Below are 26,453 nucleotides of genomic sequence, written 5' to 3'. Positions count from 1 at the left end.
AGTAATTCATCGTAACTACGAGCTTAACCAACGCCATCTAACTAGTCGATTAACCAAAGGGATGGCATAGCCCGCCATACGACATACACATCGGCTTGCCTATTATTAACGCAGTCCGAGACACCACACCTATTTATATCACAATCACTTACGCCATCGACTCCTACTTGACATGAGTTGGCTAATGACGTGACCATTTCCCAATTACCATCACACACCACCTTTCGCCATTTTTGGATGACCGGCACGACACACAGCTATTGTAATACATCTCAAGTTCATTCAACCCATCAGTAGAGTACTAGCGCATTCCAGAAAATTTCCTAAGGCTCCGACGACAAGGCATCGACCTTATCATGCACATAAAAGAATCACAAGCGTGTTTACGGAACCTATCGGTTAACTGGATCGTCACACTACCCATGTTCTTTGCCTTTCCAATTTTTATCGCACCACAAGAATCATCCCCATTTGCCAATGACACTAATAATACCTACTGACCTATGGTTTACCACCCGAGCACCGTTACACGCCGCACATTAGTTTCTAACATGATTCTCGCATAACTCGTAATTCAACTACTCGCTAGCCATAAATCACGCACGACCACTACCACATCGACCGGTTAATTTATTTGGACACCGCCTAGCGTACCACGAGTACCCCGCATTTTGACTCGACATATAAACATAGAGGAGGCGATGACTACTTCGTCATGTCACCACCTCTCTATTTAAGCAAAGACCATTTCCACCTACAACGACCGAACATTCCTATCGAGCACACCTTATATTTTCCTGTCTCGCATACGACCATGTCATGGCGTGCACTCGAGACACTTCACTCAATGTGGCGCGACCACTAATATAAATGAACTCCGACACTCATGACTTAACGATACATCCCCCATGCAAACTAGCATTCTCTACACTACTCGCCACATCAATAAATATATCCCCTCTAAAATTACGAATCCCATCACATTGCTTAAAACAAATACACTTTTCACATAAACACATAACGATGCATTTCCCAAAACAAAATCCACATTTTGTAACTTAGTTTTCGCATCAAACAACGCATCGCATATTTTTCGATCAAAATAAAAATATCCGAGTTCTTCTCTACTTCATTTTCTTCTCTACACGCGTCCATTCATACAAACATATTTTCACACGCATATAAACACGCAGGCACATCATCGACCGAATACGTAAATAAAACAAATCGCAATCATTCAAGGCGAACAACCTGGCTGAAATCCGATTGGAGTTGCGCATGCATGTCATCAGTTTGGGCTCTTTGCCGACGAGCGATGCGTGTGGCGTGACATCGACAAGGGGCTGCGAGCATGGCACAGTTTATTACACGATTTATTGGTGCGGTCATTTAATCGAACACGAAAAGCGCAGGACAACTAGTAGCTCACCAAGGTTGTTGTTCACTGCACAGGTTGACGACTAGCGGAGCTCGGCGCCGACGTGCTGGGAAACGATGGCATCCGGGGCCGCGCAAATCGACGGGGATCGCTGCATTTTTGGAGCAGGGAGCAGGGGTCAGCGCCCTGACTGCCAGCGGCCAAGAGAGCAGAGAGCACAGAAAGGAAAATGGAGTCAGGCAGCGCCAAGAGATGGTGCCTGCGCCGACCAAGGGAGAGTGGAGGTCAGCCATGGCCACGCTCAAGGTGAGCAGGGCGTCGAGAGGAGTAGCCATGGCCATGGAGGCCCCTGCCGCTGGAGGTACTGAAAGGGGGCGCCGAGCCAATGGAGGAGGGAGCTCGCTGCCATGAAGAAGAAGGGGCGCTGGGGATGAGCTGGGCGTCGGCGTGCTCCCAAGGAGCTTCTGCTCCTGCGCGCACCAAGCAGGGAAGGAGGAAAATGGGGCGCCGGCTGCTCTCCTGCAGGGAGCAAGCGCCAGGGAGGAGGGCGCCATGGTGGGGAGCGCCTGCTCCAAGGGAGCTCGGCCATGGCGGCTGATGGAGATGGAAGCCGTCGGCCATGGGAGGGAAAAACTCCTGCTCGCCATGGACAGAAAAAGGGAGGGAGGAAGGGCGTTGTCCCTGCTACAAGGGTGTCGAGCGCCATGGCTGGCCGAGGGGAAGAAGTGGAGGAGCTGAGCTCCCTGCTGGCTGCTCGCCGTGAACAGCACAGGGAGGGAGGAAGTTTCCTGCGCCAGGAACAGAGGAAGAAGAAAGCTGCGCGTGAGAGAAAAAAAAAGAGAAGAGAGAGTGGCGGCTAGGGAAAAATGGAGGGGTGGGAGTGGAAAATGACCAAGTGAGCACCCCTATTTATAGAGAGGCACTAGGGCTAGGGTTTTCTTAGTGGGCTGGGCCGGCTGGAATGGGTTGGCCCAAGACACTAAATCGGGCCGCGCTAATTTATTTTCCGGAATAAAAATGCTCTCGCGGAGTTCGTCGCTACGGAGAAACAGAGCGAAAAGAGTTCGGACGAACGAAAGGTTGAGCGATTAATTCGATCGAGAGTTTGATTTGAATTTGCTCGGAAATAACTCCCTACGCGTGATTCGAAAATAAATCATCCTGAGATTTGATCGGCATTCGGATTTTTAGTCGGAGAAGGTGAATCGTAGCATTTTTAAAAATTGTTGTCGATACGGGGTTTTTGAATTCGGTTCGGACATGAGATATTTGGCCGAGTGGAGTAAGAATTAATTAGAGGACGCCATATTGAGCATTCCGTTTGAGAGTACGGACTTGGATAAAATAGTCGGACATCGATCGAAGTTCGAGGAATTGGACTCGGGCTCAGATCAAATAAAGGTCGTCGAGAGTTTGATTTGAAGAGCTTCAGATGAGATTTATAAATCGAGATTGACCATCGAGTTTGCATTCGTTCCGAGAATAAAAGTTTTAACACGCTCCAAAATTGGCTGTTTCTCGCGATCGATTAACTCTGAATTCGGTGAACTTCCAAGAGAAAGCCTGATAAACAGAGATAGGCACGATCGAGAAATAGAAATTTTTACTGAGCATCCGAGATTAGGATTAATCTCCCGACATAACGCAAAATTGACACCTGGGGTGTCACAGCCTTCCCCCCTTAAAAGAATCTCGTCCCGAGATTCGGATGAGGATCTTTAAGGGTGGAGAAGCATGTAACTCCCAGGCTGGAGATGGATGCAAATCTATGAGATGTGATCTGACAAGATACTGAAGATAGATTTGGTTAGAATATCACAGCATGTTGAGACAAAATGCAGCGATCACTCTGAGAGAATGTTCACAAAAGACATCACATCGGTATAGTCTCGCAATGGATCACAACTATTAACCACGATACCAGCGCGTGCCGAGCAACTCAACCATGTGTGCACCATAGTAGGCTCTCGGTTTCGTCGCGGCACCATCAGTCGATAGTCATGACATCATTACCAAACGCAACCAATGAGAATCCACATAGCATAAATAGATGGAGCCCATGAGAATATGGCTCAGAAAATGTGACTGAGTTGAGGCAAGGATTGTTGGCAAAAGAGCGTCACATGAGAATTTTCTTCAACTCAGAGAACTATTTTATGATCAACATGGGGATTATCAGGCAAGAGACTTGTATGATATTTGATATGAGGATGAACCGACCATGAGATCAAGATTGGCAACTTGCTGAGACATGAGAGAACTAAAGTCAACAGCATAATCCATTGAACCAAATGGATACACTGCTTAGAGATAAAATTGATAAAACAACGTCATGATCCTCAGAGAAGGGGGTATGAGAATGACCAGAAATGAGAGATTTAGGCAAGATCAGCATCTGATACTTGAGAACGAGTTTTAGCAGATAACCGGATAATAGGGCAGAATCATTAAAGGATCCGGAGATTTGGATGGTAAGGCCACAACATGATTCACAAGGAAAAGGATTACCAGATCCAGGCAAAAGGAGAGATAGGCAAACAGGATCAGCTAGGATGATTAACAGAAATTGCTATGAAGTTTTAGGAGCAAGGATTTATGGAAAGAAACATGGCCTTGATAGGGTTTGCGCAACTAGACACCAAACGACATTTTTTTGACACAACAAGTGCACAAGGAGACTTGGGTCGGTCTAGCGGTCAAGCTGTGGGGGTCTCTAAGCTGTGCAGGTGTAACTTTATGGGTAAAACACACAAGGGTTAGAAAATACCAACACAAGCAGTATTTTTTTTAGAGGTTTCACTTGCTAACCACTAGGTCGTTTGGAGAAGGAGGTTTTTTTTAAATGGGCAAAACAGGCAACAATTTTTTTATTGGCAAAGAGGGTTGAACAATTACAACATTTTTTTTGCCAGACAAGAGAAGCACATAACACAACCTAGTCAAGATTATCTTGACACACAGGATAAGACTTCTTTTGCAGTTCCTAGCAATACAGCACATTATTCACAATTTCTTATTATTGGAATGAAGGTGAGAGAAGCATGTTGATGCACAAGAGACAATGATGCGACAATCAGGATGCATGCTCATTCTAGTCGTCTTCTCAGACCTAACTAATTTTTCGGATGCTTCTACAACATCCTTATTAATAGTAGTAGTAGCCTTTATGGCCTATATAAATAGCCACCTAGCTACCCATCTATTTTCCTAAGGCTTCACGTCCTAGGTCTATCCTGATCGTCCTGACGATCTATCCAACATTGGTTTCTAGCAAGTTTTAGTTTTAAAAAGTTGGTATTTATGACTTATTGACTTCTCTGTAATGGTATTCGCTCCGATACCAGCTGTGGCGGAACCACTCGGATTATTCCAGCTTAAGTGCCCAAGTCGCACCCTTAAGGGCAGCAACACACTTAAACAGGAATAAAACGTCAGTCCCTCGGATCTAGTCCGATAAAGCCACTTACCAGGATCGAATACCACTAGCTCACTCGAAGGTGAGGCACAGAGAAATACAATAAAACATAATACCACAAATTTAATAAGTATAATCAGTGATTACATTATCGGAGTTTCAGAAATAATAACCATAAATTTTAATGCAGCGGAAATAACTAACGGAGAAAACCGAGTAACATGGCGAAGCCTGGCCACGCTACTCCTCCTGGTCCTCTCCTGCAGAAGCAATAACCCACTCGACCGTCATTCCCGGTGGCAGGGATGAAGGCCAAGTCACACCATCAACCTAAGAAGTACCTGCAAAAATTATGCCACAAGCAAGGCTGAGTATACTAATACTCAGCTAGACTTACCCGGTGTGAGGAGTCTACTCCTCTACCTCTAGACATGCAGCTGTTTGGCTGAGGGGTTTGGTTTGCCAAAAGCACTAGCTGAGTCTAAAATCAAGTTTTAGCTTTTCAAGTTTTAGTAAGATCCCTTTTAAACTAGATGAGTACCTAGCTACTCATACATGGTATCAAACATTTTTAACAATCAACATCTTTTGCCAAGTCAACACATTTCCACTTGTTACTCAATGTAGCAGCATGGATCAAGCAGTCTCATTAGCTGCGAGAAGCAGACGATTCGAATCGAGTTTTTAAACCTTGCAAGGTAAACCTAAACACACGACATGTAGGGGCACTCCGTCCCCACAAACATCAACCGTCCCCATCGATTCCCTGGCAACAGAAAGGGGCTCACCGCCTTGGCGTACAATGCCTCACTGACCCCGACTGCCGTCGTGCAGTGACCGCACTTGTACCCACCATAACCGGAATGGGAGACCACGTCTCAGGTCGCGTGAGGAGGGCAATCTGCAGGCAGGTTCACTCAGGTACTAGGCTTACCGATTTACCATATTTCTCGGCATGTGTTTAGTACGTTCAAACGCTTGACACACGGTACCACACCTTAATCCTTATTCCAATTTCCGTCTCGTAGACAACGCATCCCCATGGACCGTTGTCCACAGACCACCATCATTATGATATTAAAATGGATACAACCAATTCCTGACCTCGCGCGAGTGCTAGAAAAATCACTCGACTTCTACCGAGATCCCTATTTAGTAAAGCAGCTACTCGACCTAGCATACTAGTATCCATCTCAAAGGGAATCCTGAGTTCATGCAACTAGGGTTTCAGTCAACTCCTACACTTAAGTGCATAGTACAAGCCTACAAACATTAAGTGCAGTAAAATAGCATATATAACGGTTATGCATAAAACCGGGGCTTGCCTTTAATTTAACACTTAGACAGTGTTTGCTGGGTGACACCCGCTTGGCGAGCATCTACTGGTTAAGTCCACCATTCTTCAGGTCGTCCACCAACTGCATCTTGTGGTTGGCACCACATCACTGTCTCGATCGTCATCTCTCGGTCCTAAATGAGATGCAAGATGCATATGTATGAATATAATGAAAGTAGCACAAGATACTTTAAGTACATGCTAGCGAATTAAACACTAAATAGTGAGACATCACAAATAACTACACACACTAGCGTTAGCTAACTACATATCATCGAACGCACAACATTAACACCACTAAAAAGACGACAAACATTTTGGACATTTACGCCACACAATACTACATCACAATCTACTAGAGAAAGAAACGTATAAAAACATGACACATATGTTATCTCAAGCTTAGCCATGGTAATTCTATATGAATTTAGTGCTAACCAACCATTTTTAGCCAAAAAGGGTGAACTAACAATTAATTGAGCACATGCAGATTTTTAAGACAGCAGTACAGCAGTCACTTGTTTTAATCATAACTTTTCAAATATTAATCCAAAAATAGCAAGCTAGGACTTTCTGGAAAGCTTAAAAAGTGCTCTACAACTTTGGTATTTTCATCACAACATGATTCAACACTTAGCAAAGTCGAATTGTGCAAACACAGCAGCTCTGTCCAGATTTGGACAGATTTAGGCTTGCAACTTCAAAAATTCACACTGAAGATTCAGACATCCAAACAAAGTGATCCTAGACTTTCTGGAAAGGTAATGAAATTTTCCACATATCATTTATAATCATCTCAAGGTGATTCAGTATTTAACTAAGGATAAAAGGCACTAGAAGGCTTTGCTGTCCAGAATTGGACAGATTCAGTCTTCAGACTTTAAACATCCATAACTTAATCTTCAGATCACCAAAAATAGTGATCCAAGACTTTTTGGAAAGATTAGAAAAAGTACTACACAACTTATATAATCACCAAGGGGTGATTCCATGTTGAACTGAATCAAACAATTCAATTTTCGAAATCTGTTCTGTCAGTGAACAGAACACAACAAGCAGTTTGTAAAATTCATAACTCTTAAACTATCAGGCCTGTGTTTATGAAATTTTAACACAAGTAAGATCAGAAAAGCATCTACAACTTTCTTATAATGACCATGAACAGATTGTAACATTAAATTAGGCAAACAATACAGTTTCTGAAATCTGTACAGAATTTGGACAGATTCAGTTACTGAATTTGTAAAAAGCATAACTCCTAAACTGTCAGACCTATGGCTGTCAAATTTTAACACCAGCAAGATAATAAAGTTATCTACCACTTTTCTATAGCACATATCTACAGAAAACACAATTTAGTTCATCAAACAGACAACACAACTAAAACAGCGCGTGCAGTCCAAAACAGCAATCAACGAATTTCAGTTTCTATATAATTCAAGAATTGCCATGATCTAGAGATTTGAATTATTCTAACACTTTACCATTTGTTAGAGTTAAAACAATCAATTGAGCACTAACAAGTAGACTTACAAATTTTATCCAAATCATTTAGTGCACTAAAATTACCACATTCATTTAACAAACGCATTCACCACAATCATCAAATCCGGCACATATTTATATCGAAGCGCCTTTCACCCATTAGTCCGCATTTTAACTTAGACACCACATGAGTACTACTAATTTTTACCTGCGACCATAACCATACGCATTTAGACCACAACAAGTAATTCATCGTAACTACGAGCTTAACCAACGCCATCTAACTAGTCGATTAACCAAAGGGATGGCATAGCCCGCCATACGACATACACATCGGCTTGCCTATTATTAACGCAGTCCGAGACACCACACCTATTTATATCACAATCACTTACGCCATCGACTCCTACTTGACATGAGTTGGCTAATGACGTGACCATTTCCCAATTACCATCACACACCACCTTTCGCCATTTTTGGATGACCGGCACGACACACAGCTATTGTAATACATCTCAAGTTCATTCAACCCATCAGTAGAGTACTAGCGCATTCCAGAAAATTTCCTAAGGCTCCGACGACAAGGCATCGACCTTATCATGCACATAAAAGAATCACAAGCGTGTTTACGGAACCTATCGGTTAACTGGATCGTCACACTACCCATGTTCTTTGCCTTTCCAATTTTTATCGCACCACAAGAATCATCCCCATTTGCCAATGACACTAATAATACCTACTGACCTATGGTTTACCACCCGAGCACCGTTACACGCCGCACATTAGTTTCTAACATGATTCTCGCATAACTCGTAATTCAACTACTCGCTAGCCATAAATCACACACGACCACTACCACATCGACCGGTTAATTTATTTGGACACCGCCTAGCGTACCACGAGTACCCCGCATTTTGACTCGACATATAAACATAGAGGAGGCGATGACTACTTCGTCATGTCACCACCTCTCTATTTAAGCAAAGACCATTTCCACCTACAACGACCGAACATTCCTATCGAGCACACCTTATATTTTCCTGTCTCGCATACGACCATGTCATGGCGTGCACTCGAGACACTTCACTCAATGTGGCGCGACCACTAATATAAATGAACTCCGACACTCATGACTTAACGATACATCCCCCATGCAAACTAGCATTCTCTACACTACTCGCCACATCAATAAATATATCCCCTCTAAAATTACGAATCCCATCACATTGCTTAAAACAAATACACTTTTCACATAAACACATATTGATGCATTTCCCAAAACAAAATCCACATTTTGTAACTTAGTTTTCGCATCAAACAACGCATCGCATATTTTTCGATCAAAATAAAAATATCCGAGTTCTTCTCTACTTCATTTTCTTCTCTACACGCGTCCATTCATACAAACATATTTTCACACGCATATAAACACGCAGGCACATCATCGACCGAATACGTAAATAAAACAAATCGCAATCATTCAAGGCGAACAACCTGGCCGAAATCCGATTGGAGTTGCGCATGCATGTCATCAGTTTGGGCTCTTTGCCGACGAGCGATGCGTGTGGCGTGACATCGACAAGGGGCTGCGAGCATGGCACAGTTTATTACACGATTTATTGGTGCGGTCATTTAATCGAACACGAAAAGCGCAGGACAACTAGTAGCTCACCAAGGTTGTTGTTCACTGCACAGGTTGACGACTAGCGGAGCTCGGCGCCGACGTGCTGGGAAACGATGGCATCCGGGGCCGCGCAAATCGACGGGGATCGCTGCATTTTTGGAGCAGGGAGCAGGGGTCAGCGCCCTGACTGCCAGCGGCCAAGAGAGCAGAGAGCACAGAAAGGAAAATGGAGTCAGGCAGCGCCAAGAGATGGTGCCTGCGCCGACCAAGGGAGAGTGGAGGTCAGCCATGGCCACGCTCAAGGTGAGCAGGGCGTCGAGAGGAGTAGCCATGGCCATGGAGGCCCCTGCCGCTGGAGGTACTGAAAGGGGGCGCCGAGCCAATGGAGGAGGGAGCTCGCTGCCATGAAGAAGAAGGGGCGCTGGGGATGAGCTGGGCGTCGGCGTGCTCCCAAGGAGCTTCTGCTCCTGCGCGCACCAAGCAGGGAAGGAGGAAAATGGGGCGCCGGCTGCTCTCCTGCAGGGAGCAAGCGCCAGGGAGGAGGGCGCCATGGTGGGGAGCGCCTGCTCCAAGGGAGCTCGGCCATGGCGGCTGATGGAGATGGAAGCCGTCGGCCATGGGAGGGAAAAACTCCTGCTCGCCATGGACAGAAAAAGGGAGGGAGGAAGGGCGTTGTCCCTGCTACAAGGGTGTCGAGCGCCATGGCTGGCCGAGGGGAAGAAGTGGAGGAGCTGAGCTCCCTGCTGGCTGCTCGCCGTGAACAGCACAGGGAGGGAGGAAGTTTCCTGCGCCAGGAACAGAGGAAGAAGAAAGCTGCGCGTGAGAGAAAAAAAAAGAGAAGAGAGAGTGGCGGCTAGGGAAAAATGGAGGGGTGGGAGTGGAAAATGACCAAGTGAGCACCCCTATTTATAGAGAGGCACTAGGGCTAGGGTTTTCTTAGTGGGCTGGGCCGGCTGGAATGGGTTGGCCCAAGACACTAAATCGGGCCGCGCTAATTTATTTTCCGGAATAAAAATGCTCTCGCGGAGTTCGTCGCTACGGAGAAACAGAGCGAAAAGAGTTCGGACGAACGAAAGGTTGAGCGATTAATTCGATCGAGAGTTTGATTTGAATTTGCTCGGAAATAATTCCCTACGCGTGATTCGAAAATAAATCATCCTGAGATTTGATCGGCATTCGGATTTTTAGTCGGAGAAGGTGAATCGTAGCATTTTTAAAAATTGCTGTCGATACGGGGTTTTTGAATTCGGTTCGGACATGAGATATTTGGCCGAGTGGAGTAAGAATTAATTAGAGGACGCCATATTGAGCATTCCGTTTGAGAGTACGGACTTGGATAAAATAGTCGGACATCGATCGAAGTTCGAGGAATTGGACTCAGGCTCAGATCAAATAAAGGTCGTCGAGAGTTTGATTTGAAGAGCTTCAGATGAGATTTATAAATCGAGATTGACCATCGAGTTTGCATTCGTTCCGAGAATAAAAGTTTTAACACGCTCCAAAATTGGATGTTTCTCGCGATCGATTAACTCTGAATTCGGTGAACTTCCAAGAGAAAGCCTGATAAACAGAGATAGGCACGATCGAGAAATAGAAATTTTTACTGAGCATCCGAGATTAGGATTAATCTCCCGACATAACGCAAAATTGACACCTGGGGTGTCACACAAATGTGATACAATTACTAGTCCCAGGAGGCTAGTAACCACATTCCTTACTTCAAATAGTACAAAGTTTAAATAAAAGTTATTACAATACCGGGGTACAAGCTCGAGAGAGCCAGAATATAGAGCGCAGTAGAAAGTACACTAGCCCAAGCCACAGGCTGAACTGGGTGCAGAAACAGCCCTCTCAATCAAGCATAGCAGAAAAGAAGTCTTCGGCTACTGAAAAACATAAATAAATCTGGGTGAATACACTAGGTATTCCGCAAGCCCACCCCGCTCCCGTAAAGAGAAAGAGACCTATATCATACATGCTTTATTTGGTGGAGTTGAAGTCACTCTTCATTTTCTTAGAGAAAGGCAGTTGATGTAAGGTTTTTCCCCAAAGACTTAAAAGTAACAAAATACTCAACCACCACTGAGCTTCCCGCTCCCGTGGCCTTGTTTTCTTTTTCAGTACGCACTTACACACACATTTCCCTGTTTACGGAGGTTATAAAAATCTCTAATTGTCATACCACACCAGACTCGTCCATACCAGTGGACGCGGACTATTCGAATAGGTTTCAACTCTGCACAGAGGGGTACACTTTACCCACTAGTCCGGTTTCTGCGATCTCACCGTCGCGAGACCCGAATGCTGGATCTCTTTCTTCCCCCGCACGTCCTAACCTTAACGGTTATACCGGAAGGAGTCAGGCCACCGCCATGTCTAAACCGGACAAAACATTCCCCCTCCTTATCCTCCCGGTGCTCCCCAGCCTTCATAACCCTGGGGTTGGACCGTACGAGTTCAGATTGAGTGACTGCCCACACAGTCTCGAGTGGTTGTACTATTAAAGAGTACAGGTAGTGAAGATGACAAACCGGTCCTTATATGAGGGGACAATCCTTCTGCTCACGCCTAAACCAGCTGAGCCAACACCTCAGGCCCTCCCCTAAACCAGGGAGTCCCTGATCATCCCAGTCCGAGGTGATGAGGGTGAATACCCTTCATCGCACAACCCCTTTTTTTGAAACAAAACCTTGATTGAAGAAACACACTGCCCTTTCTCCCATCCCATATTTCGTATCCAAAAGATATATGTTAATGCGGGCTATCTCTCTACTCACAATGCAGATATCCCACCCCGAAATCCCAGCCTAGGTAGTGGTAGAAAGAATAGGTAATTTATGCATCAAGAGAAGGATGGACTTGCCTTCGTTGAAGCTTTCCTGGCACAAAAGGTCTACCTCCGGGAGATCGGGCTCCGGTCCTTCTTCCGGGGCTACGGGTTCCGGATCGACGGTCCCTGCTTCTTCTAGTAAAACAGGCAATAAACAATACATCAATAGTGGTTTATTAATTGGAGTGTGTCATTTTTTAACATTATTATTACATGTGACTTTAGAAAGTATTTTGATAATTTTTGGTGCATAAAATATTGAGATGTAATAATTTAAAGGAGAAAAGGCTGAAAAAGGAAAAAGAAAAGGAATTAAGCTTCTGGTGGGCCGTGGGGAGATCTGGCCCAGCCGGGCGCAGGGCGCGCGCGAACGCGCGGTTGCGTCGGCCCAGCTGCGGCCCAAGGCGGGAGACAGCGCGAGCGCGCGAGGGGGACGGCGTCTCCGCGGGGCCCACACGCCAGAGAGAGCGAAAGGGGAGGGGGACGGCGCCAGCGGTCGACGGCGGGGTGAACCGGCCGTCCGCGGGGGAGAACCCGGCCGCCGACGGGCTCGGCGGCGATTCGCCGTTGGTGGGCTCGGCGGCGATTCGCCGTCGGTGACCCAGTTCTTGGGTAATGCGCAGGCGCCCTAGCACAAGGAGGGGCTGGCGAACCTAGGGGTGGCTCAATTTGGCTAGAGGGGCCGGGAGGGGGGCTGTCCGTGGGGAGGTGGCGGAGCTCCGCGGCGGGAGTCGCCGCCGGTGAGCTTCGGGCGGGGATTGGGGTAGGGGAGCGATGTCCCAAGTTCGCGGCGGTGTGGCGCAACTGATGGACCTATCTAATTTCTCGCTGAACCACCAGAGGGGAAGGGAGAAGATGGGGAAGGCTTACCAGAGGGGAAGAAGACGGCGACGCTTCTGCGACTGAGCTCGGGCGAGGGGGAAGAGGGGTGGCTGAGGCCGGTGTGGGGAAGGAAGTACTCGGGATGACCCTTTTATAGGCGCCCGAGGGGAGGAGAGCGGTGGAGCTCGGCGGACGCCGGTGAGGTGCACAACGCCGGAATTAATGCTGCACAGTGGCGACGACGAGACCGCATGGCGGGGCAGTACCAGGCAAGGACGCGGTCAAGCGGCGAGGACGGGGCGGTGCCAAACTTCTTTGTGCGGCGAGGGGATGGGCGAGGGGACGGGGCGAGGACGGTGGCCGGAGGTGACCGCGGTGAAGCCGTACGCGGCGAGGACGACGGGGCGGCTGACCGGTGGGGCCCGTTTGCCAGGGGGAGTGGTTGCGAGCGAGGGCGAGGGGGCGGGGACTGACGAGTGGGGACGGCGTGTCAGTGTGCGCGGGCGCGAGCGCGGAGTGGGTCGGTAGGTGGGCTGAGGGGGAGGGAGTCGCGGGCGTGGGAGGGGGAAGCGGCCGCGGGCGTGGGCTGGATTCAGCCCAGCTAGGGGGAGAGAGGGGTTTTTTTCCTTTTCTTTTTATTTTTCCAATTTCTATATTCATTTTTACATCCTTTTCTTTTGAACAATTACTTTACTAGAAAATCTTAGGTGCTAGAAAATAAAATCTAAGTGAGGTGCTTATAATCAAACAAGGTGTATGCATATGATGAGAAAAATCTAGGGGAGTTTTGGGATAGATAATAAGAAGGGGGTTTAGATTAGGGTTCCAAACCTGGGTTAAAAATTGGGATGTTACAGTAGGTGGATACATCAAAGGTCAATTTGGAAGTGTTGAAGCTCTGGATTGCCAAGCGGGTCACCAAGCTACTTGGGTTCGACGTATGTTTCTGATCCATGCAGAGGTAGTTACACTTTTCACTGAAAATTAGCCAAGGTGCTATGGTCGTCTTGTTGTTTGTGACCTTGCGCCCTTTTTCTTCTTTTTTTAGGGTCTTTACTTAATGAGAACCCACAACTCATTTACCATTGTGATAGGACCAAAATTCACGTCCAAACTTTGCACTACATCTACTGCATGTTTGCTTTGGTGTCCCGTTCCGATATGCTGTATGCTTAGGGTTTCAAACATAATGCGCAAGTAGTGCACTGTCACGCAGAGTTGCAATTGCAGGCAGCTGCGCTTGCACTACACATGGGCAAACAAGTCCAACATGATATATAGTAGTACCCCTATCCAGCACCCGCTGCAATACATGGATCACACTGTTTCATCAGTTGTAAATACCACGAGATGAATCCAGAAAAATTGTATGTTTGAAATTTCATAAATACATATAGTAGAGTTGTAGAGCTTAAAATCAAATTATCCCCATTTTGTTGCTAATGTTTTATATGTTTCAGTTATGAAGCAACTTCATCCCGGAAGAGCCGTAGCCTATCAAAGGACATCACAACAACAGTTGTTGCTTCTGTTTTTCTGGTATAAGCCTTATGTAGAACTCAACAATTTCAATCAATGATTAGGTAAAAAATTATCATACTAGAATGTTGGGTTGTTGACCATCTTGATTCAAAATTACCCTGATTGGCGAGCATTTCCAATGCATAGTTTACTGACTAGGCCCAATTTATGAAAGGAAAATGGTGGACCAAAACATAGATATCGAGACAACTAGAAACGAAGATCACTATGGTGTAGCTATCCACCATCTTTCCCTGCTTTGTAACAAAAGATGCCTTATGGCTTACATGAACAAAACTAAAGTTCACGAATGAGCTAACTTTTTTCCTCTATTTTATGCTGATAGCACTTGCTTAAATTTGAAATCATGTGTACTGATTCTAAAAGAATTACATCCAAATAGGTACAACCGAGCAAAAGTTATCTAAAGTTTCAGATGGAAAATTAGCCCTATACTTCCTCATGACATACAAGGAAAACTCCATTTCTAAGAAAAGGAGTACTCCAAGAACCACTCTGCAGTCATTAAATCATACATATCATAGATGAATATAGATTTGACAGTGGTATGGAGTTTTCATTTCCTTTTTCTATTTCTTATGCTTTCTTAGGGATGGAGTATCAAACTTCTTATACCTTTTATTACAGTACATGGTTCCTCCCAAGGATCCTTACATTCAGGTTCAGGTGCTGGAGGACATTGGTGAAGTATCGCTTGGTGACCATTCTTTTTCATTGACCAATTAATAGAATGATTAGTTTATGAAAGTGAATGATCCTACTTCGCTGATACAAATAAAATACTGCTTAACAGCTATGCTGATAATCGTTGGATATTATGGTGGCTTTAGTTTTTGTCACGGTTAGTTGAGAGCTAGATAGTAGTCATTGTTGATGAGTACAACTATATAAGTGCTCCTGATTTGGTACCCTTTTGTGTTTTGTAGAAAATATTTGTTTCCTTTTTTATCAGCCAGACTGCTTTTATACAATGTGCTTTTGAGTTTATTATCTAATTCCTCAGAATTTAATGGTATTGTTTCTAGGCAAAACAAGGTACTGGTGAACCAGCTGAGTCAACCAGAGCCAGGAACAACAAATCTTTATTTTTCTACAGAGTACTCACAATCCACAACACGATAGTTTTAAGCCTGCCTCTAGAAGCAATGGTTGGCCTATTGCACAGCCCGGGTTACAACCTTATTAGATTTCCCTTCACTTTGTTAGTTGCCTTGCTGCTCAGTTCCATTTTCTAGAGGATAGGCACCAACATGTATTTTTTCTTACTTTCTTCATTTTGGTCATTGGTGCCCACCTTCCAAACCTGAAAGCGTTGGTGTATTCTATTGCAAGGGAGATGTAATCACTCTCAGGGTGGTTATTGGATCAATATACACTGTTGTGATGTTTGTCGGCATTAACAATTGTTCAACTGTGCAGCAAATTATTTCAATTGAGAGGACAAACTTCTACAAAGAGAGGGTTGTTGGGATCTACTCTACAATGTCATATGCCATTGCTTAGGTAAAGAAACATCATAGAAGTATTCAAAACACAATGGTAACTAAGATGCTATCTTCTCTCTGCAGTCGCTCAATTTTTATGTGCCATAAGTTGTCATAGAGATATCGTATGTGTTTGTATAAACAATGTATTACACCCTCATCGTATAGTATATGCCATGATGAGCTTCCAATGGACAATTGCCAAGTTCTTCTGGTTCTTCTTCATTTCCTAATTCTCCTTCCTGTACTTCACCTAATATGGCATAATGACCGTCTCAATCTACCCAAACCATGAGATTGCATCCATTTTCGCCATAGCTTTCTATTCTCTCTTCAATCTCTTCTTAGGCTTCTTCATTCCAAGATGGGTTAGTCGTTTTTTCAATCACCATTATCGTGATCCTTTTCTATAGGAATAAAAGAGTGCTTTTATTTTCTTTTCTCTATTCTTATTTCAGAGAATTCCTGGATGGTGGATTTGGTACTACTGGATTTGCCCGTTGGCATGGACAATGTATGGGCTTATCGTGACACAATATAGAGACCTAGAAGACCCCATCACAGTCCATGGCGAAAGCAAGCAGAATTTTAACTACTATGTAACACATCATTTTGGCTATCATAGGGATTTTATGCCAGTCGTTGCACCTGTTCTTGTGCTCTTTGCAACATTCTTAACTTTCATGTACGCAGTTTGCATCAAGAGGTTGAACTTCCAGCAACGATAGGAACAAGATATAGCAGAAAAGCTCTTGAGAGTTATTTTGGAAAACACTTCCTTTTCTCCTTTCATTTCTGAATCCCTTCAATATAGGGTGTAGTTCGTGCATTCCACACATCACCAAATGCGACGAGGTCTTATACACATTTCTAGCCATTTAACTGTGGAACATTGCTATAGCATAAGTATGAAAAAGTTTCGTTCATGCCGAATTCATTTCACATTGAATTTTAGGTGAAACCAACTATGCAATTGGAAATGAGTACAAAACTCTGAAAAAACAGAAAATGTTTTTATTGTTTGATATGATACTCTAAAGGCAAGAGCAAATATATATTTCAGTAAGCATGTTAAGCATTAGAGGATAAACTTCTTGTATTTGGTATTTCAGAAGTGATCTTGTTGGGGGTACTTGTGCTTTTCTATCTCTTGCTAAACTTGGAGAAAATTGTTAATCCATCACCATAAATGAATTTACATGTGTTACCTATGGAATCTCAATGATGATTTTGGTTAGGCCATCAGATCCACACCATCTTCTCTCTCCCAAGTCCTAAGCCAAAACATTGGCTATAATTTAATTCGAGCATAGGGGCTCCTTTTTAACTCATTTTCAGTCTTTTGGCTAAGATCAAGTGTAATATTTGTTTTACCAGTTCAATATCTGGTATATGAACAACTTTGACATTAAATTCATTTATTATGGGTAGTTTTATGTGGAGGGTCCATTAACACTCTCAAGTGATGCTTAGTCACCTAATCAATATCATCAAATATGGTTGGGTACCGTCGCAACGCACGGTTATTAAACTAGTAGACATTTAAAGATCTGATGTGACATGTGCTAAACTTAGTCTTAAAACCAAATATCCCATAAAGTCAACTACAATGTAACCGTGTTTTGCTAGGGTGTAGAGGTCTTTTTGCCTTAGGTCCGCCTATCAGGTTTATTTAACCGTTAGTCGTAATATTATCCGGCTACCAGTTTATCCAAATAGCGAAATCTCATGTGTCACTTACGTGTCTCGTGGATAGAAAGTCTTTAGGTAACAGGTATCAATTCGCTTCTTTATTGTATAGATGGATATATATAACGCTTGACTATTGGGATTACGATGGCCATTAAAGTTTGCATCAAGATTCGTGAATACACCAAGCAACCGTTTCCTCGATTCAAAAGTCAAAACAATTGTTTGAACTTTGGTCAAATGCGTCTAGCATAGCTATACGTTTTAAGGTATAAAGAGGAGAGCAATTCTAGGACTCAGCATGACACTAGTAAAAAAGCTTTACATATGTGGTGAGATATAATTTTTATAGTCGGTTTCGATTATCAAGCGTCAATAAAAATAAATTGATCGTCCTAACTCAAGAACCACCAATGAAAAACATTTTCACTTGCTTTTTAAAAAAACATCAATAGAAATTATATTTGTACTAGCGGTTTCTTAAGTAATCTGCCAGTACAAATCGTGCATTTTATTAAGGAATCGCCAGTAGAAATATAGTTTCTACAGATCAGTTATTCATCTTTATAGTTGGCATTTTCTTCGTTTGAATTCGTTTACAACCTTAAACAGTCAATTTATACTTATTTGTTTTAATATATGGATAACAAAACTACAATCCAAACACATCTAAGTGATTGGTGGAGTGGTAAAGGAGGCTAAACGCAAGGGTAAGGTCAGGGTTTGAATGGCAACTGTCGTGTAGCGCACGATTTTTTGTGCTAAAATGCCACGACTTGTGACATAGACGGGCGAGTGAGTGCAGTCTCCCTAATAATTTTTTTAATTTTTAAAACTTTTTCCTATTTCTTATAAACGATTTCTACTGGCGGTTTTATTATCTTAACCGTCAATTAAAATCGATTTCTACACACGGATGTTTTAATTAAACCGTCGATGAAAATTGATTTCTACTAGGTGTTGTCTTAATTGAACCGCTACTTAAAATTGATTTTCATTAGCGGTTATCATTTGACCGTATGTGAAAATACATTTTTATTGGCCTCTATCGAAGAGGGAATTCTCCGGCCGGGTGGCGGAGTGCACCCGCCCTAAATCCTAAGATGAGGAAGTGGCTTAAGCGCTTTGCCTATCCTGCTAAGCGGACATGAAACACATGAACACGCGAGAGTTTTAGAGTGGTTCGGGCCGCCGGAGCGTAATACCCTACTCCACTGTGTGTTGGATTGTTGTGGAAGCTTGAGAGTCTGAATGAACTTGTCTTGTAACGTCGCATGCCTCCCGCTTTATAGCTAAAGGGGGGCATGCACAAAAAGACTCTGAACCCCAACATGTGGGCCCAAAGACATAACAGATGGAATCCCCGGAGCAACTAATGTCGGTCACCTTGCGCTATCTCCCTGTGCCCCGACATCCACCGCTTGAGTAGAATTGGCGTGCTGCAGAAGGTTCCTCGGTATCGTTCAAGTCATGATGACCACTGCGCGCGTGCAGCGGTGTGGGCGTACTGCCCCCTGCTTGATTGGACAGGCACACCGCCTGGTCTGGTCGTCGCCTGCCCTCAGAGTGGACATGGCACATTAAATGCCGAGTCAGCACATCGCCTGTCAACAGGGCGGTCAGGCGGCACGCGATCTCCGCAATAAATGCAGAGATCACGTGGCCCCGAGGCCTTACGTCAGGCTCTACCCCCCGTCTTACGTCACAGGCCGCAGGCCACGTGGCAGCACTGGGTCCCCGCCTGAGCGGGGAGCGTAGGCGTGCCTGGCAATACCTAGACAAGTGTATGTGCCGGACCCCTGTACGCCTTTAACTTAGGCCAGGGTATTCCTCGTCCCGAGATCTTGTCGTGGGCAGTCCGGACCTCACTTAGAGGGGTCCGGGTCCCACTGAGGTCCCAGTTAGGTATGTTGGGGTCCGACATTCTCTCACGGGGGTCCGGGCCCTCTGATGATATCACGATATATGTTACCTACTCCGAGGTCACCTGGTGGCCTCGAAGTTGCCCACGTGGTGGGGTGAGGCGCGGTCCACCGCGCCTCCTTACTATAGTAAGGGGTACCCCCGTTCCAGGGTACCGACAACCTCTAATACTGACGGTTCTAAAAACGACAATAATAATAGGTTATCGTCTCTATACAGATTCTTTGTATTAGTGTGAATTATGAGAGTAGACCTATGGATAGAGACTAGTTAAATGGCTCACTAAGTCAAATTTTGGCTACTCAACAGCAAAATAACTCTCCATCAGTCTAGCTATCTAACTCGCCAAGCTACTGACTCTCCAAAGTGGCTCTCTCACTAGCCAAATTTAGCTAGTCACCTGGCTAGCAAAACTAGATAGATAATTTGTTGGAATGAGATGCTACACATATAGTGTAATCTTTATTAAAAGGTAAATAGAAAGTCAAATATAAAGCCAAAAATAAAGATTTTCTTGGAAATGCTCTAAGAGCATCTCCAAGAGCTCCCAGAAAATGACTCCGAAAAATCTGTTTTAAGGGACATCTACAATTTAGTGAGGGTAGATTTTAATTCTTTCTCCAAGATTTCTTAAAGCGGCAGATTATTTCTGGAGAGCCAAAATCCCCTCATTTGTAGATACAAATGAGGGAGTTTTAAGGGCTATGAAAAAGTTGAGAGCACTTTAGAGGAACTGTTGATTGACATGTTTTGTATTTTTACCTAAAAAAACTTGATTCAGAGAAGACTTCTGAGGAGCTCTTGAAGATGGTCTTACATCGTAAGATTCATAAGAACACGACTCCACGAGGCACGTTCTCCTGTGACTACGCCTAGTTCGACTTGTCATGACGTCGCCACCCACTTTGTTGATAACCACATCCACAAACCACGCGCACCGACCGGCCCGGTAATGGCACTTCGAGGTGTTTCAATGTTTTTTGAACTTCTGACCACAAGAAGTTTCTCTAGAGTGCTAAACACTCAACTTTTCAATCCATTTTTATAATAACTAATTTAATAAAAATCATCTAAAATCAACGTAAACACATAATTAGTCGAGTCGTTTCAATAGTAGAAATCTATCACTTTCTAGATTCTGAATCCTATAGACACATTTATATTTTTCGCACGCAATCTTTATGATACTCAGATTCTCCTCACAGCTAGATTTTCACCATAGCTAAATTCTCAGAAAAGGTGATCAGGAAAAAGATGAACCAAACAGGTCTAGTTGTAGGCAGCATCATCATCGCCGACGTTTCTACGACCATCGTCAGCTCCTTCTTCCCACTCAACGGTCCGTGCGCCGTATTTTTTGTATTTTAACCTTTTTTTGAAAATATTCACGGTTAGACCTCTAGATGACTTAATCTCATTTTTGGACCCTTTGCTTGGCGCCAAAGACCATGACGCCGAGATAACATGGCTCGGCGCTGCAGATCTTGGTGCCGAGGTGCTTGCTCCGCTGTCCATAATAGGCTAACGCGGTACCGACGTGGTCGAGCTCGGCGCTATGAATCATGGTGCCGAGGTCCTATCAAAATCAGCATGTGTCCTCACTTCGCGTCAGTTCTATTCGGCTCGAAAAATATCATCGTTGGGGCTGGACGCTGGACCTGGATGCCAAAAGTCAGCGTGTGTGCTGGCCAACCTTTTCCACGATCGCGTCGTCCCACGGCAAACCATGGAGGGCTGCCACCTTTTCGCATATTATTACTATATATTAAAGCGTGACATAAAGCTTCACACCCATCGCGTCCACGTCTTCACCAAATGCCTCAGCTGTCCGATTTCATCTCCACGATCATGGATGCAAACCGCGAATTCTCCTCATGTCCACGCTCTATCCGATGCCACGAGAGTTTTCCAGAAGCAAGTCCACAGATTGTGTGTTCAGCAAATGAGTAAACCACATTGCCGCCGGGTCCACGAGGGAGAAAGGAAACACGAGCATCGTTTCCTCCGTCGTCGATAGAGCTCTGTTCGTCTCCCCTCGGTTTGACAGCCCCCACTCTGTCTTCTCTCCTCAATCGCGTGCTTACTCTTCAACATTTACTCCTTAGTAGAAATTGCCGACCACCGCCGCACCTTGAAGACCGCCGTGCTGTTCGTCGTGGTGGCCCGTCTCAGGCAACGACGAGTACGCCGGTCGCGGCCTCAAAGACCTCCCGCCACCGCTATGACTTGAAGCCCTCCTCCATGCCAATCAAGGTCTGCGTTCTGGTCGTCTTCCTCCCCCATGCATTCGATGGCCCCCACTCCATCTGCTCTACTCCACTCGCGTGCTCACTCTTTAGGAATGTCGGACACCGCTGTGCCTTGAAGAGGTACCCCCGGTTACCACATGTCGAAGACCTCTCGAAGCACTTTGCCTACTTGCTTAACATCTTCCTAGCATATTGAAAGTGATGCAGCGGTAATGATAATATACTTTATTCATGTCCATGTTGTTCTTGCTTCCTATACCCAAACACCTCTGCATTTTTGCATCTGGAGCACCATGGTTATTTGCATACTGCCTTCACAGTATACTGAAAGTTATACAGTGGTGCTACAATAAACTTTATTTATGTCCATGCTTGCATTGTGTTCCCATTGCTTAATATTGGACGATTACAAAGATTCATGCTAAATGATTTCACGGGCGTTGGTTTGTACCGAGAAAAGTGTTTCTCCATCAAATACCATATATATCACATAATTATGGTCTAGCTGCATCCAAGTCAGCTTCTAAATTCTAAAAATACTGAACTATCTGTCAATAATATATTATTACAGATTCATGGTGAACGACATCCATAACAGAGACGGGTTTGTCCTCGGAACCTCAAGAGGAGGGCATGACACTACGAAAATCATTGATTGTCTTCAGGACCGTGATACTAACCAGATTTATATTATTGAAGGTGATGGCATTCAGAAAGGTGCTTCTGTAATTTTTGAGTTAACACTTGCATCTAGATGATTATGTGATAGTTTTCAGATGCAGATACGATGTGTAACGCAAAATTCCTGAAACATGGTTTTAGGAAGTCTGGTGACGAGTCTCAAGTGTTCTATTGTTGGTGTCCCAAAGAATATTGATAACAGCATTGCGATACTTTCTGCATTATGCTCCTCCCGCATCTTTGAAAAAAACAACAACATGTTGTTTATTCGTGAATGTAGCTTCATCTTGAACTGCTTGTGCATGTGATTGACAAGTCATTTGGATTTCACGCTGCTGTGGAGGAGGCCCAAAGGGCCCTCAATGCCGCTCATGTCGAGGTTGAAAGTGTAGACAATGGCATTGGTGTTGTGAAGCTAATGGGTCGCAACAGTTGTATGTTTATCTCCCTATTCAAACTTACTGCAACATCTACTGTCAATTCATGCATATTTTGCAGTACTATGATAATTACATAATTAACTAAATTATTTTAAATCCTTTTCATCTGATGCAGGTTTTACCACAGCGTGCTTCTCTAGCTAGACGTTATGTGGTATGCTATTAACACTCTCCTAATTCGTTTTATGTTCAACATGAGAAAACAAAAGAGGAATGTTGTGCCAAATACCTGACCACTTGATTCTACTTGCTACCTCAGGATTGTTGTTTAATCCTAGAGTCACCCTTCTACCTCGAAGGGAAGAGACGGCTCCTCGAGTTCATTTAGAGACGACGTGAGGACAAGGGTCATGTGGTCATCGTGCTGGCTGAGGGTGCTGAACAGGACCTCATCGTGAGAAGTATGAATTTCATGGACACCCAAGATGCTTCTGGAGATAAGCTGCTTCTAGATAGCTGCCTTTGGCTATTCTAGAAGATAAAGGCCAGGCTTATGGTCCAAACCTTCGTCTCCTTCCAATGTGGTGGCAGAGAACATTGTCTGTGCCTTCATCTACCATTCAGTTTGCTTTATTATTATTATTATAAAATAGATGATCCCTATTGATCGATATATGTCTTGACTACTAATATCTTTATATGTTTATATCAACAACCTTTATAGTGTTACTAGGTCTGTGCCCGTGCGTTGCCACGGGAGTAAAAAATTAATATGAAACAACATGCATATCGAACGATAAATATTACTATAATATGCAAAATGTATGAAAAAATATCACCGTACACTAATATTATATTGACGATATATAAATATATAATACTATTATAAATACGCCAACTCAAATAAATTGAGCTGATGTCGAACAAACATTATCAATATTGCACAAATTATTTCTAAAGAGACAACATAAAATTTTTAATGATTAATGATAGACATATATGTTGACAGCCGTACACTAATCTAATCCTTTTGCTCCTATGAGACACTGCTTTTCTCCTGTGAGACGTAAACAGACAATCATGAAAATATTAGTAGCACATTTGCACAACAAACAGATGATAACAATACAAATTTCATTTAGCAAGTGTAGTTACAGCATGAAATGAGCAACTCAATTGATGTAGCAACATATCCAAAGAACAAAATTTATATCTCTAGTAAATTATCCATTGTGTGAAAAAGATGAAGTGAGCTTACACTGAGCTTTCAAATCATATGCAGATCTATCAGCAATACCCACACACTCTATCCACCCATAGGAGCACTCTATCTCAGCATCCCAACAATCAGCAATATAATGAGCCATCTCATTAGGTAAATGTTGTCTAAAGTGCAACCTACCCTTATCAATTCCCAAGCATGTCAGGAAAAGATAGACCCTTCAGGTGAAGTAACCAAGTGTATCATTATTAACAGCTCCCTATAAATAACAATAGTGTAAAAGTTCAAAATTATATCTAGGGTAAGAACATCACATATAAACAAAAGAAATGAGATTAAATTTTAAAGGCAAAAATGCAAGAATTGTTAACCTTTGCAACTGCTTCCCCAAGCTTCATTAGCCTGACTGATTCCCCTGGGAGTTGTAGCTCTCTAGGAAACATCAGGAACTCCAAATTAGCAACATAAAAAATTGGATGTGATTTGTCCTCTGGGTCCACAAAATGCTCAATTTCTGCTAATGTGAATTCACACACTTGGGGAAGACCTTGTCGTGACAAGATATGATTGACAAGTTCCAGACATAGTGAGTACATTAAAAAGGGAATATCTATGCAACTATTGCTTAGCCAATAGCTGCTTTTTAGAAGCAGATTGTTGCTAACTTTACAACAAGTAACAAATGTACTGTCAAATACCATACTTAAAAACAAAGTTACTATAGAACTTTTATTAATTTCACAAACAACACATGAAGCACTAAACATCACATAAATTATGAACTACGGTTGAAGCATGCCACAATTACAGAAGCAACAAGTGAAATGATATATAATACTACAAATATTAGTAAAAGCAAAACAATAAGTTCACATGTTGAGCTACGCACTTGTTTGAGCAGAATACTTGGCTCACTTTGTTAACACATGCTTTGAAACCAATAAACTCTAAACTATATGCAGTGCAGAACATTGGACAAATATCTGTTAAATTGTAAAAAAATTCTTATGATTTTTCAATGAGAAGTGTCGTATCATGGTGGCAACTGGCAACCACAGGTGCCATATTAGGCACAACATCATATAAAGAATGTGTTAGCGAAATTCAAGGCACTTTCCAAACAAATTTGGCACTGCGGTGGTGTGGGCCAAGCTAAAGAATGGCCACACTGCAGGTGCTTTTGGAATATGCATATGTTGAGGGCTCAACCAAAGCAAAGGCGTTGGCGGCATTACCCAAATGCTGTTGTTAGAATAAAATAACAAAGGAGAATGAAAACTCACCTTTCTAACACCCGCGACATGAGCACCATTGGGGTCAGATCGTGGAATTGCAATTTTCACCAAGTTACCTGTCCAAGTGTTAGTGAATAGATAAATAGGCAAGAGGCTAATAATATAATGATTAATCAAACTCAAAAGAACAATGCCTTTTATGGGTTAAAGCCCAATCGCCAATACTACATAGGGTCGGACTAACACTCTACAATGGCATTATGTGGGACTCATAACCATGTGGTAAGTGAAGCTTTGGAGCTCGTACCAAAATGAGTTCCATGCATTAATCATTCAAGAATGAACGTAAAGTGTCTATATGTGATCACATGGCACCTAAACCTTTGATACCACTATAACATATAAAATAACTATTCTAGAAAAATAAAACAATTCACCAACATTTTTAGTACCTTTTGCTACCATGCCATATATAGAGATAGGGAAAATTATTAATAACTACCTTGTATATATAGTCTTTTATTAATTGAAAGTCAGATCTCCTACCACTTTGTTAAAAAAACTCTAAAAATCACAACATATTCATATTCAACATATAGAAGAGACTTGAGGGACTGAGTACCTAGTCTGTTAACTTTATAGAAATGACGCCCTCACCTGCTTCATTCATGTTGATATTGCACAAAGAAGTGGTCTTCTTTATCGCCTCTTTAGGAGAAGCATATGAAAGAGTGCAATCCACTTGTGGAATAGCACCCTTAGTATCTGACATGATAATAAAACAATTACACCAAAAATCTGTCAAGAGTGATATTAATTGTTCTACTTAGCCAGACATAAAAGTGTAAATCAACGAACCACAGAAAATAGATATAGGAAACTTGCATGTGGATCCACTATAATGATTATTTGGAGTAGCCAGATCATTGATGTTTAGACCATCAAGTGATCGACTATGTTGATCATGTGAACATTGACCTCCTACTTTGTCATCCTGATACTGCAGTTCTTACTACTGTTGTTGCCATCGATTTTGTTTGAAGTATTGCCTTTGTCTGCCCCATATTTGTTTGATCAAGGATGATGCCCAGTTCTATCCATGTAATAAAAAAATGAGCAACACCACAGTATCGACTTTTACTAACTGAAATCAGTGAG

The 26,453-nt window shown here is 43.3% G+C and overlaps 1 non-coding gene and 1 pseudogene across 1 annotated transcript; both read left to right on the top strand.

Moving 5' to 3' along the window:
- The first annotated feature begins 9,822 nt into the window (after positions 1–9,822).
- Positions 9,823–26,336, top strand: LOC103644577 (ATP-dependent 6-phosphofructokinase 3-like; annotated as a pseudogene).
- Positions 17,243–17,437, top strand: LOC111590636 (U2 spliceosomal RNA). Its single transcript, XR_004855700.1, has one exon. It is a non-coding gene; the product is annotated as a U2 spliceosomal RNA (small nuclear RNA).
- Positions 26,337–26,453: the final 117 nt, after the last annotated feature.

This window comes from Zea mays, chromosome 1 (assembly GCF_902167145.1).
Source record: "Zea mays cultivar B73 chromosome 1, Zm-B73-REFERENCE-NAM-5.0, whole genome shotgun sequence".
NCBI lineage: Eukaryota > Viridiplantae > Streptophyta > Magnoliopsida > Poales > Poaceae > Zea > Zea mays.
The sequence above is the reverse complement of the archived record's forward strand: the minus strand, read 5'-3'. Positions and strand labels throughout refer to the sequence as shown.